This window comes from Panthera leo, chromosome A1 (genome assembly GCF_018350215.1).
Source record: "Panthera leo isolate Ple1 chromosome A1, P.leo_Ple1_pat1.1, whole genome shotgun sequence".
Lineage (NCBI taxonomy): Eukaryota > Metazoa > Chordata > Mammalia > Carnivora > Felidae > Panthera > Panthera leo.
The window spans coordinates 66,127,643-66,137,950 of NC_056679.1; the positions used below are offsets into that span (position 1 = coordinate 66,127,643).

General features: G+C 47.9%; 1 long non-coding RNA gene across 1 annotated transcript; it reads right to left on the reverse strand.

Moving 5' to 3' along the window:
* Nucleotides 1-5,447: 5,447 nt before the first annotated feature.
* On the reverse strand, nucleotides 5,448-10,036 carry LOC122214210. The gene is made up of 2 exons (XR_006199792.1): nucleotides 9,486-10,036; nucleotides 5,448-7,483 (listed from the first exon to the last, which is right to left on the reverse strand). It is a non-coding gene; the product is annotated as an uncharacterized LOC122214210 (long non-coding RNA).
* Nucleotides 10,037-10,308: the final 272 nt, after the last annotated feature.

Sequence of the window (10,308 nt, forward strand, 5' to 3'; positions counted from 1 at the left end):
CTCCAAGCAGGTGACAGCCCAGAAGGAAGTCTGTCTGGACATGGTTGTCCTGGCACTCCCCTGGGCTGATCCTCTTCCGGAATGTCCTCAATCGCGGAATGAATGGTGGAAGGAAATTCATAGGAGTGATGTATCTAGATCTCTAGGATTTTTTTTTAATTTTTTTTAACGTTGTTATTTATTTTTGAGACAGTGAAAGACAGAGCGTGAATGGGGGAGGGGCAGAGAGAGAGGGAGACACAGAACCGGAAGCAGGCTCCAGGCTCTGAGCCATCAGCCCAGAGCCCGATGCAGGGGCTCGAACCCACAGACCGCGAGATCGTGACCCGAGCCGAAGTTGGACGCTTAACCGACTGAGCCACCCAGGCGACCCTAGATCTCTAGGATTTTGTGAGCTTGAGCACATCTCCTCCAAGGTGAGTCAAGAATGTTCAAAGGTGAGCGCCAGTTTTCACCTTTGCTCTGGCCCCGGAAACACAACTCCAGGCCCCTGTGACCATTGCATCATTTTGCCTGTTTCTACAATAGTAGCAGAAGAATGGGCTGAGAATGACTGAGAGCAGAATAGGGTCAGGAATGTTACAGTGTGATCAAAATTGAGAGCCCCTTCCCTGTAGCATGTAAAAGGGAGCTGGCCAGGAACAGATGCATTGCTGACAGTTTTTCCTACCTATTTAGGTTTGTGGTACCAATATGTAAAACTTTGAATTTTTTTTCCAGCGATAGCCTATAATATAGGTGTAGAATGAGAGAAGGAGAAAGGTTAGGTTCATTCAATGTTGGGCTAAGTAGAGATAGTGCCGAAAACACAGTAGATGTTCAATAACACGCAGTGGATGAACAGATAAATGGACGGATGAGACAGCAAGAGAGCAAGCAGCGAAATTAAGAGTGCTAGTGATGAGGGAGTGTGGGGCAAGCTGAGGGCAAAGTACAGGCGAACAACCCCCACCCCACCCCGAGTGGGACATGTATGATATTCCTTGGACACCCCGGCTACCCCAAAACAGGAAAGGACAAAAACACAAGTAAGAGTCTCCACCAGTTTACAAGAAAAAGGCAATCCCATCCATGGCCCAAAGTCCAGGAAATCCCTACTGTCTTAATGCTTTATTGGAGGGAAAAACAACCTTAGCCTTACAGTAGCTAGGCCTCCAGTTAAATCTTTAGCTTGTGAAAGTCTCTTTGGAAACTCCTCCTTGACTGTATCTCCCCGGACTCCATTAAACATCACCCCCCGCACTTGCAGTGCAACTCTTCCTGCCCACGGGTCCTGTCCCCGTGCTTGAGTAAAATCACCTTTCTCCACCAAAGACGTCCAAGAATTCTTTTTTGGCCATCGGCTCCAGACCACTCCACCACCACCCCAAAACTTCATCACTAGGAATGACTTTACACCAGTTTGGACCATGGTGGGTTCAGACTGAGTAGGAGGAGGAGTGAAGCCACCTTGGGCATGATGAGATAGACCGTCGTGGCTCATCCGACTGAGGTTCTAGGTGGAAGCAGGATTGGATGGTCCCCGGAGCCCATGTCAGGGGAGATGACTTCAAGGAGATGCTCCAATTAATGTTCAATCATGTCACTAAAAAAGATTTGCCTCAAACACCCCAGTTGGAACACCAGCAACAATATAAACAGTCAAATCAGACAAAAAGGAACACAAGTGGCCAAACACAGACAAAAAGGAACACACAGAGAGATTTAAGCTGGCTAAAGATTACAGAAGTGCAATAAAACAACAGAATGTTTGCATCTTTCAAATCGGCCCAGACCAAAGGGTTTATTAATACCCACGACCGGCCACAGCACAGGCGGGTTCAGCTGTGCCTTTCCAACCTCAGATGCCTGTGCCTTTGGACCCAGAAGTGGCATTTCTGAGCTTTGGACCTTCAGAAGCATGCGCACCTGTGTAGATAGGTGTGTACAGGGATGCTCGAGGCGGCGGTGATTCCAGTCGTTGTACCGGCTGCCGCTAGACATCCGCTGCCTTGACTTGGCTGTGCCTTCATGTTGCTCTGAGACTCATCAAAACTCTCACTTCTCTCCTCAGTTCCTTCCCCCCTTACTCTCAAGAAGAAATTGTAGCTATGCTGAATTCCCTCACCTTCCGTCCCCAAAGGCTCTACATCCAAAATCTTCTCACCTCCTGCCTTTATTGGTCCAGGAGGATGAGGTGAACTGGCCTGGTCCCATTCCACCCCAAAGCTAGTCTTGCCCGTGGTGCCCATGTCAGACGCTGCACCCCAGGAACATCCCGCCCCTGACAATCATCAATCTTTCCTCCTCTGCTGCCCAGGCACCGCTTTACATTAGTACAGAAGTCCCTTCCAGGCTAAAAACAAAATAGGGCAGCTTCTGGAAACCCTTCTGAAGGAAAAACTAGATTGCCTCCTCTCCTCTCTGTTATTACCACACTTGCACTTCCAGCCACCAAATGTATGGGTTTTTCCCCGAAACTGAGCATTTCTCCAATTCTCTGTGGACACCAGCTGGGCATCCAACAATGCAATTCCATTCTGACGCTATCCAAGCAGAGTCGCCATCAGATCCCACAGGACTCCATCTTGATGAGGGCTTAGTCCCACCAGACTGGCCTGACTTCAAATACCCTTGGCAAGTCCAGGTTGTTTCCTCTGCTTCTGACCAATTGCCTATAAATTGTAGGTTCTCATGACGCCCTTATGGGGCGTGGTAATTTGCCAGAATAGCTCTCAGAACTCAGGGAAGCACTTCACTGGCATTTACCAGCTTATCATTAAGCATACAACTCAGGAACGGCCAGATGGAAGAGATATACAGGGCAAGATATGGGATAAGGAGGACAGAGCTCCCACCCCCTCCACTGGTGCACCCCAGGGAGAGGCGATCACCAGTGTGGAAGTTTGACAAATCTCCTGGTTCAGGAGTTTTTATTGCACTCGATCCTCAGGACCTTCTCCCCTTGCCAGGTCAGTGGGCGGCGCTAAGTGACCCCATTCCCTAATTCCTTGATCTTTCTGGTGACCAGCCCTATCCTGAGGCTATCATGGGGCCCCATCTTAAGTCACCTCATTAGTATAAACTCCCTTGTGATCTGAAGGGGCTTATTATGAAAAACAAAGACACTCCTACCACTCAGAAAATTCCTAGGGTTCTAGGAGCTGTGCCAGGAGCCCTGGACAAAGACCAAATAGATTTCTAAAGCACACCTTCCATGACCCTGCATCCTCCAAAGGGTTGGCCATTCCTTGACTCTCAACTCCTTGAAAAACTGGGCTACATTTCAATTCTCCAATCTTGGATCCCTAATCACTATTCAATTTTTCTTATCCAGATGCTCTTCTCCCCCACACTCCACTAAAAACGACTAGCAAATTTGCCTGCACATTGCCAGATCAGACACTTTTAACAGTCTTTGCCTTATTGAACTTCAGCTGGCCACCTGCTTGTTATTGAACATCGACCCGTTTGGTGTCTGTGGTGTTAGCTTTTCCTGTTCTCTTCCACTCTGCTGACCTTTTTTTTTTTTTTTTTTTGTAATCGTTCTTTCATCTCCTTGGTTCCTCTGCCTACAGCTTATACGTTGGTGTTCTTCGTGGCTTGTCTGTAAATTATGCTGCCCACCATCAACCTTGCCATTTTGTGTGCTCTCCCTTGGGAAGATTTAATCCACTCTCAGGGTTTTAATAGCCACTTAACTCCTAAATATGAACCTGTCGATCTGGAACCCCACTCACCGATTCAAGCTTTAGATTCGTAAGTTTGCCTTAGATCTCTCTGCTTGCACATCCCACGGATCTCTACAGTTCAACATCTCCCAAACATAATTTACCATTCTCTTAACAATTCAACATTCAAAACCTTAAAATACCACCCCCATCAAGAAAGCGCACCTCCCATGCATAATCAATCAAATTTTTTGATCTAAAGAGTTATCACGTCTGCTTCGACGCCACCTGTTCCAGTGCTGTGCTTTAGGCCTTATCATCACCAGCCTGATTTATTGCAACAGCTTCATGACTCAGATCCCTGCAGGAGCTCAATCTTGCCAGAATCTCAAATTCATCTTCCATACTGTTGCCAGAATAAGCTATCAAAAACGTAATTCTGCAGTCAATAAAAATGGCAAAAGATCTCATAACATGTAAAAACATTCATGATATATTGCTTAGTGGGGGGAAAAAAGCAGACTCCAAAACAGTATGTCTCCATTATGATCCCATATTGGATTTTTAAAAATGTGTATATATGCTCCAAGAAATCTAAATATCAACAGGGGTTATCTCCCAGTGGTAGGTCATGGGTGATTGTCTTTTTTTATTGATTTAGTTTTCCATGCTTTCTGCAATGAGAACATATTATTTTTGAAATCAGGAAATAGTTTAATCCCACAAATCTAACAATGTCAATTTCTTCCTTAAAATCCTGAGCTAGCTCTCTGCTGGCAGGATGTGGTCCAAGCACTTTTTTTCAGAGCACACAAAGCCTTCGGTGACCTGGCCCAGGCCCCTACACCCCTCTCTAGCTTTACTTACTCTCTCGTGTTATATATAGAGCAGTGGTTCTCAAACATGGGGGCGCCCCGCCAGAGTTTCTGATTCTGTAAGTCTGAGGTGGGGCCCAGGAACTGGCATCTCTAAAGATGCTATCGGTCTGGGGGGACACATTTAAAAAAATTGTTATTGTGGCAAAATATACAAAGATAACATTTACCCTCTTAACTACTTTTAAGCGTGCAATTCAATGGCACTAAGTGCCTTCACAGTGTTGTGCAGCCGTGACTATCACGCACTCTCAGAACGTTTTCACCTTCCAAACAGAAACTCTGAGCCATTAAACAAGTACACCCTCTTCTCCCCTTCCCTTAGCTCCTTGCAAACCTCTGGCCTCCTTTCGGTGTCTCTGAATTTACCCCTTTTAGTTACCTCATATAAGCGGAATTATATACCATTCCACGTCTTACGTTTACCTCATCTTACTTAGCCACTCATATCTGCAGGTATACATTGGGGTTGTTTGCACCTTCTGGCTACGGTGGATAATGCTACGAATGTTGGCGTACAAGTATCTGCGTGAGATCCGGCGTTCAATTCTTTCAGGGCCATATACCCAGAAGCGGAATTGCTGGGTCACATGGTAATTCTATGTCTGACTTCTTGAGGACTCGCCATGCTGTTTTCCGCAATGGCTACATCACTTCACATTCCCACCAGTGATGCACCAGGGTTCCAACTTCCTTGCCAACATTTATTATTTTTTGCCTTTGAAACTAACAGCCATCCTAATAGGTAGGAAGTGGCATCGCAGTATAGCTTTTATTTGCGTTTCCCTAACGGACTGGAGACACACGAGAATGTCTGTGCTAGAGTAACACAGAGGACCTGACCCGTATTCCACGAACACACAATATCATTTACAGCTTGGTGCTTTCGCTGGTCTGGCCCTTCTGCCTCAGTTTCCTCTGCTGACTGTGGGTCATCCTTTAAAACAAATCACAACTCAAATGTCATCTGCAAAAAGTTCTCTCAGAACATCTGGGTTGGGCTGGTTGACCTCACAAAAGGCCCCCACAGCGCGAGGAGCTGTGGAAGGTGGGCCCAGGGGAGGTGGGGGAGGGCAAGGCCCTGGACTAAAAGCAAGCAGTTTGAGTGAAAGTCTGTGTCGGGAGCAGATAAGCCCCAGGACCCTCCTCAGGGCAAACAGCACAGTAGCAGCTCTGGAGGTCTCACCACTTGGATTTCCCTTCAAGATGGAGCTTGACACGCAAGCTGCCAAGACTGCGGTTAGCTGAGAGCCTATGACTGCAGAGACTTCGGGACCCATCTCAGTTGTCTCTGAGCAGCCTGCAGCCCATGACCGACCACAACGGGGCACCCCGCATTTCTGCCCGGTTCGAGACCTCCTCCCACACGCTGTGCTTGCTCTGGAGCTCCCTGTCCAGTCGCCTGGTGTTTGGGCAGATCTGCATCGCGGGCTGAGGCTGTCTCCCCACGCCTTCGTCTCCCCTTTCTTTTCACAGCTGTCCGACCTGCACTGCAGCCCGTGGGTTCCTCCTGCACATCCTCCCTTGCACACCTTTCATCAAGCATCCCCCCTCACTATAAAGTGCCTGCACCCCTACCTCTGTCTCCGTCACCCCTTCACCGGGGATCCAACGGAGGCCGATGGTCCAACCAAGCAGGTGGGAGGTTAGGTTTGGGAACAGATCACCGCACTGTCTGCCTGGCTGGTCAAGAGAATACCACCTGAGTGGGGCATGGCTCACAGAGCGTCCCTTGCACAAGGTGGCAACCCAAATGCTAAAACTCGCAATAATTCAGGCATTTGCGAAGCTCAGGGAACAAGTCATACGAGGACAATGGAATCGATTGGTCGTTAGTGAGTCACATGGATGCCCCACAGAGCGTGATGAAAAGCTGAGGGCAGTTAACCGACACTGACAACTTAGCGTGAGGGCCTTAGTTCTTAAACCAGGAGAACAGAAAAGGCCTGAAACCAAACTCAAAACTTAATAGTTAAAAGAAGAGTTGAAATCTTTATGGGTATCCACCCAGATATTCCCTTCCCAAGTGTCAGGGTCCCAGGTTTTTCCAAACAGCTCGAACTCCTTCTCTCGCAGAGACAGTAGATCAAAAACAAAATCGCAACTTGGAGGAGACCGTGAAGGTGAGTGTCACCCTGAAGGATTTCAGGAAACCGGGCTGGATCCCCATCAATTCTCCATTGAATTCACCAGTCTGGGTGGATTCTGGAAAAAATGGCTGCGGACAACTGACAGCTCAGTCAGGTAGTGGCTCCCACAGCAGCTGCTGGGCCCATGTGGCATCTCTTTTGCTAGAACAGATTCTACGGTCCCTGGAACATGGTATCCAGCCATTGATCCGGTGAATATGTTTTTTCTATCTCAATCAAAAAAGAATATCAGGAACCAGGTGCATTTAGAGTTTTGCCTCGGGGCTCTGTTACTGGTTCCGCTCTCTGAAGAGACTTGGACCTTCTGACCGTCCTGTGGAATATCACATGCATCTATTAAACTGATGGCGTCCTGCTGATCAGGCAGAATTAGCAGGAGCAGGTAGCACACTGGTGGCGTTGCTAATTCACATGCAGCCTAGAGGGTGGAAGATAAACCCTGTGAAGATTCAGGACTTGCCATTTCAGGAAAGTCTTAGAAGAGCAGTGACGAAATCAAACTGCTGCCTCTTGTACCCCCTTCCACAAGGGAAGCACAGTGCCTGGTGGCCTCTTTGGATTCTGGAGGCCACACATTCCACACTTAGGGATGATGCTTCCGCCCATAAACAGAGTGACACAAAGGCTCTCTGGAGCAGGGAAAGGGCTGTGTGCAGCAGGTCCAAGCTGGGGAACAACTCCCCCTGCCACTCGGGCCATGTGCTCTGGTGGGCCCTGTGGTATTGGAGATGTCGGTCGTAGAAAGAGTCACAGCAGAGATGTTATGGTGAGCCCCAGTGGGGGAATCGCAGTGCAAGTACCTGGAGTTCTGGGGGAGAAACTTCCCAATTACAGTGGAGAATTTTGATTTTATTTATTTATTTATTTATTTATTTATTTATTTATTTAGAGAGAATGAGAGCATGAGCTTGGGAGGGGCAGAGAGAGAGAATGAGAGCATGAGCTGGGGAGGGGCAGAGAGAGAGAGAGAGAGAGTGAGAGCATGAGCTGGGGGGGGGGGCAGAGAGAGAGAGAGAGAGTGAGAGCATGAGCTGGGGAGAGGCAGAGAGAGAGAGAGAGAGAGAGAGAGTGAGAGCATGAGCTGGGGAGGGGCAGAAAGAGAGAGAGAGAGAGAGCATGAGCTGGGGAGGCACAGAGAGAGAGTGAGAGCATGAGCTGGGGAGGGGCAGAGAGAGAGAGAGAGAGAGAGAGAGAGAGAGCATGAGCTGGGGAGGGGCAGAGAGAGAGAGAGAGAGAGAGAGAGAGAGAGAGAGCATGAGCTGGGGAGGGGCAGAGAGAGAGAGAGAGTGAGAGCATGAGCTGGGGAGGGACAGAAAGAGAGAGAGAGAGAGAGAGAGTGAGAGCATGAGCTGGGGAGGGACAGAGAGAGAGAGAAAGAGAATCCCAAGCAGGCTTTGTGCTATCAGCACAGAGCCTGATGTGGGTCTTGATCCCGTGAACCATGAGATCATGACCTGAGCCAATATCAAGAGTCAGACACTTAACCAATGGAGCCACCCAGGTGCCCTGAGAATTTTAGGGTTTTAGAAAACAGCTCCTGGCAGTTTACTGGGCCCTGGAAGAGACAGAATGCTTGATTAGAGGACATCAAGCGACCACATTTCAGGACTGTCCATAATGTGCCAGGTTCTATTGGACTCACTATTGTGAGCTGAATTGAGCCTCCCTCCCCAAATTCATATGTTGAAGTCCCAACCTCTAATACCTCAGAATGTGACTGCATTTGGAAATAAGGGTTTCGAAGAGAGAATTAAATTAAAATGAGGTCTTGGGGGTGGGGGTGGTAATCCAATGTGAGCAATGTCCCTGTAAGAAGAGTGAATTTAGACACAGACATGAGCATGCACAGAGAGATGACCACGTGAAGACAGGGAGAAGGTCGCCATTGATAAGCCAAGGAGAGAGGCTCCAGAAGAAACCAAGCCTGCCAACAACTTGATGTCAGACATCCAGCCTCCAGAACTAGGAGAAAATAAATTTCTCTTGTTTCAGCCACCCAGTCTGTGGTATTTTGTTATGGAGGCTCTAGGAAACTGACACACCCAACTAGCCATAAAGTCAGGTGGCCCCTGCAGCAGTCCATGGTAAGATGAAAATGGCCCATCAGGACCGAGCCTGAGAGGAATCAGAGGGCGCCAGTGAGCTGCAAGAGCAGTTAGGCTAGAGTCCCATGTCACCAGCTTCGTTATACCTCTCTCAGCTTACACCTGTGGCCTTGTGGAGGGTTCTGTACAACCAACTGAAAAGGGGAAGAAAAAAGAAAACCCTAAGCTTAGTTTATAGATGGGTTGGCTTGTCATGTGTATACAAACCAAAAATGGATGGATGGTGGCTGCATTAAAGCCACATAGGGGTAGCTTTAAAAGAATGTGCAAAGGAGAGATCCATGAAAGGGCAGAGCTTTGAGCAGCATACCTGGTTATTCACTCTGTAGAGAAGTGACCTGAACTGAGAAATGTATGAACTCATAGACAGTGGTGAATGGCCTGGTTAAGCCACTTCAGGGACTTGGAAGGAAAAAGACTAGAGATGCAGAGATAAGAAGACAGGTTTGGAGGCATGTGAATGGCCACATGGGGGTGGTTGGGGAGTATGAAGATCTGTTTATCCCATGTTAATGCCCACCAGAAAGCAACCACCGTGGAAGAGTCACTGAACCATTTGGTAGACAAGATGAGTTGGTCAGTTAACTTTGGCTAGGCTTCACCATCAACTACCCCAGAACTGCCACAGTGGGCGTCTGAATGCAGTCACCACAGTTGTAGAGATGGAACCTACTCGTGGGGCCCCCAGCACGGATTCTCACTTACCAAGGCCAATCTAGCCACTGCCACTTCTGCACATCCATCCTGCTGGCAACAGACAAAGGCTGAGCCCCAATATGGCACGATCCCTTGAAGAAACCCATCAGGTACTTGGTGGCAAGTTGACTCCATTGGAGCCCTTTGCATCCTGAAAGGGCCAGTGGTTTATTCTCACAAGAGATAACGTTTTCCATATGGATTTGCCCTTTCTGCCTGCAGAGCCCGAGCCAGCACCATTATCCGCCCAATCTTGCTTCCTCTTTTATCATTACAGGCGTTACTTTGTCTCAGCATGTTTCCCGCACGCTCCTTTCAGATTGGCTTCCTACACTTGGTAATGTGCATGTAAGCTTTCTCCATGTCCTTTCTGTGGTTGGACAGCTCATGCAGTTTGGATGCACCAGTTTATTTATCCGTTCACCTACTGGACATCTTCGTTGCTTCCAAGTCTCGACAACTATGAATAACGTTGCTAGAAACATCTGTATGCAGGTTTTTGTGTGGACATAGTTTCAATTCCTTGGCGTAAATACCAAGGAGTGTGAGTGCTGGATCATGTGGTAAAGGTATGTTTACTTTTGTCAGAAAACTGCCAAACTGTCTTCCAACGTGGCTGTACCATTTTGCATTCCCAACAGCAGGTGTAGCAGAGTTCCTGTTGCTCCGCTCCCCTGTCGGCATTTGTTGCTGTCAGTGTTCCAGATTTGGTCATTCTAATAGGTATCCAGTTTTTGTTTTAATCTGCGCTTCTCTGATGACATATGACGTAGAATGTTCATTTTTTTTTTTAACACTTTTGCATAAATTTGTTTCCACTGGTTTTTCATTA